The sequence below is a fragment of the Echinops telfairi genome, unplaced genomic scaffold (genome assembly GCF_000313985.2).
Source record: "Echinops telfairi isolate 266 unplaced genomic scaffold, ASM31398v2 ScPeMD7_7420;HRSCAF=8458, whole genome shotgun sequence".
Lineage (NCBI taxonomy): Eukaryota > Metazoa > Chordata > Mammalia > Afrosoricida > Tenrecidae > Echinops > Echinops telfairi.
In genome coordinates this window covers 19,491,320-19,494,197 of record NW_022111320.1, presented here as the reverse complement: position 1 = coordinate 19,494,197, position 2,878 = coordinate 19,491,320, and positions in this window count along the sequence as shown.

Here is a 2,878-nt window from a genome sequence, read left to right as displayed (position 1 = left end):
ACAGTGACACAGTCCACAGGTTAGGTGTCCCACAGGTAGTGTAGCTTGAAAATTGAGGCAAAGAGCAAGCTGCACACTGATCCGATGATCAAAGAACAAGAGACAAGAAAGGCAAGGCTCCCCGAGCCATCTATCTCTGCACCCCTCAAGCAATCCCACATGTGTTTATTGGTGAGGTTGGCACAATAAGCTAACTACCTCAGGTATATTGGATCTGTTTGGGACTCACCCTCATGAAGAAATCACTGAAGATATGGGTGCCATAACAAGTGTGCTGATGGAACTAGATGGTGCCTGGCTATAACAAAAAATAGTCTTATTAAAGGAGACTTTCAGGAGTCTTAAAGGCATGTCTTCAAACAAGTAGCCATTTCAGTGAGGTGTCAACTAAGCCCACAAGGAAGAAGCACACTAGCCTGTGCGATCCATGGGTTATGAATAATAAAATCAAAATCTGAAGAAGTGAGCGGTTTCAGAACTTAAAAAAACAACAAACAAACAAAAAACACTGGCATTTAAGGAAGAAGTCCAAGGTGCAATCAAGGCATTAGCAAACAACAAAGCTCTAGGAATTGATTGGATATCAGTTGAAATGGTTCAACAAGGCGAAGAAGCATGGAAGCCAAAAAATCTGCAAGAGACTTACCTGGCTAACTGACATGAAGAGATCCATATTTGTACCAATTCCCCAAAAGGGGGACCCAACAAAATGTGGAAATTATCAAACAATATCATTAATGTCATATGCAAATAAGATACTGATGAATATAATTCAACAATGGGTGCAGCAGCTCATCATCAGGAAGCTACCAGAAATTCAAACCATAGCCAAAATAAGACATGCACAAGGGATATTGCTGATGTCAGATGGCTCTTGGCTGAAAGGTGTTTCCTTGTGTTTTATTGACTCTCCAAAGGCATTTAACTGTGAGAACCCTAACAAACTAAAGGTACCATTCCAGAACAGTTCATTGTGTTCATATGGAGCCTGTAGAGCACTCTGGCTGTACTTCTTCAATAACAGATCCATTTGTCCATTTAGCAGTTCATGGGACTTGCAATATTCTTCTCCAGCACCACAATTTAAATGCATTGATTCTTCTTTGGTCTTCCTTATTCAATGTCTAACTTTCACATACAGATAAGGCAATTGAAAATATCATGGCTGGGGTCAGGTGCACGTTAGTCCTCAAAGTAACACCCTTGCTTTTCAATACTCTAAAGAGGTCTTGTGCAACCATGGCAGTTACATAAGCTGTCAACTTGTGAAGAGGTGGAGTCTAGCCTGTCAACCAGGTCATAGCCAATGAGGCCTCTCTGTGGGCATGGCCTTCTCCTGAAGATGCTGGGAACTTGTTTCTTCCTCCCTGGAGGTGGGACACACACTCTCCCTGTGACACATTCTTGTTGACAAGCCACAAGAAGCTACACTGATGGAGTCAGAGCCCTGGAGCTGGAGGAATCACATGGAGACCCACGCCAGCACTGAGATACTTCAACCACCACTGGATCCGCAAGACTTTCCACCCACTAGCCTGTGATCTTCTGGCATTCAGCATCATTGCTTGTGTCCTGGATTTGTTTCTCTAGTCAACCCAGACTAGCACAACAACAGATTTACCTAATGCAACATGTCTTTTGATCTCTTGACTGCTGATTCCATGAGCATTGATTATGGATCCAAGAAAGACAAAATCCTTGAAAACTGCAATATTTTCTACATTAATCATGATGTGACCTATTGGTCCAGTTGTGAGGAATTTTTTCTTCTTGACAGTGAGTTGTAATCCACACTGAAGGCTGTGATCCTTGATCTTCATCAACAAGTGCTTCCATCCTCACTTTCAGCTAGCAAGGTTGTCACCTGCATCTCTTTGGTGTTAATAAGCCTTCCTCTAATCCTGATGCCAAATGCTTCCTCATATTGGATAAAATAAGATATCATCCTCATCCCTTTTAAAATGTCACTGATTTTTTAAAAAAATCAAAACCAGAAGTATCAAATGGTGGATAAGATGTGGAGAAATTAAAGCACTTATCTAATGCTGTCAGGATTATAAAATGGTACAATTGTTATGTAGAGAAGTATGACACTGCCTTTAAAAAATTAGTAATAGAGCTGCCTTTGATCCAGCAATCTCACTCCTGGGTATATATTCTAGATATCCAGTAACTGAATAGGCATATGTATATCTGTGTCCATTGTAGCAAAACACCTGTGGTCCCTATAGCAAAAAGATGGAAACAACCCAAGTGCCTACAAATGGATGAATGGCTAAGCAAGATGTGGGGGTTATAGATATATACGGTCATAAAATGATCATTAGTCCTTGAAACATCTAACATAATGTGTCTGATGAACTTTATGCTGAATGAAATAAGTCAACCACAAAATACAAATATTGTATGGTAAAACGTTTATAAGAAGACAAGATAGATATTTATAGAGACCAAGGCTCATTGGGGGATACCAGGGATGAGGAGTGGTAGAGAGAAAAAACATTCTCAAGAGAGTAGACTTCTGTTGTTTTTGGTGGAGGGAAAATAGCATTGGGTGTGAATGAAGTGCATGTATCTGACCAAGGAAATTGATGTCACTAAGAAGTGCACAAGGGGAAAGGGTAAAAGGGTAAAAGATGTGACAAATACAATTTTTTACAAATTTACTTATTTTATCTTTTAAAAAACATTTTTTACTTTAAAATTTTTTATTTCTTTATCTAATTATTTGTTTTATCTTTTAAAATCATTTTATTGGCAGCTCTTACAGATATCATAACATTCCATAGTTCAGTCACATCAAGCAATATTGTACAATTGCTACCACAATCTGTTTCAAAACATTTTATTTTTTCTTGAACTCCTTGATATAAGCTCC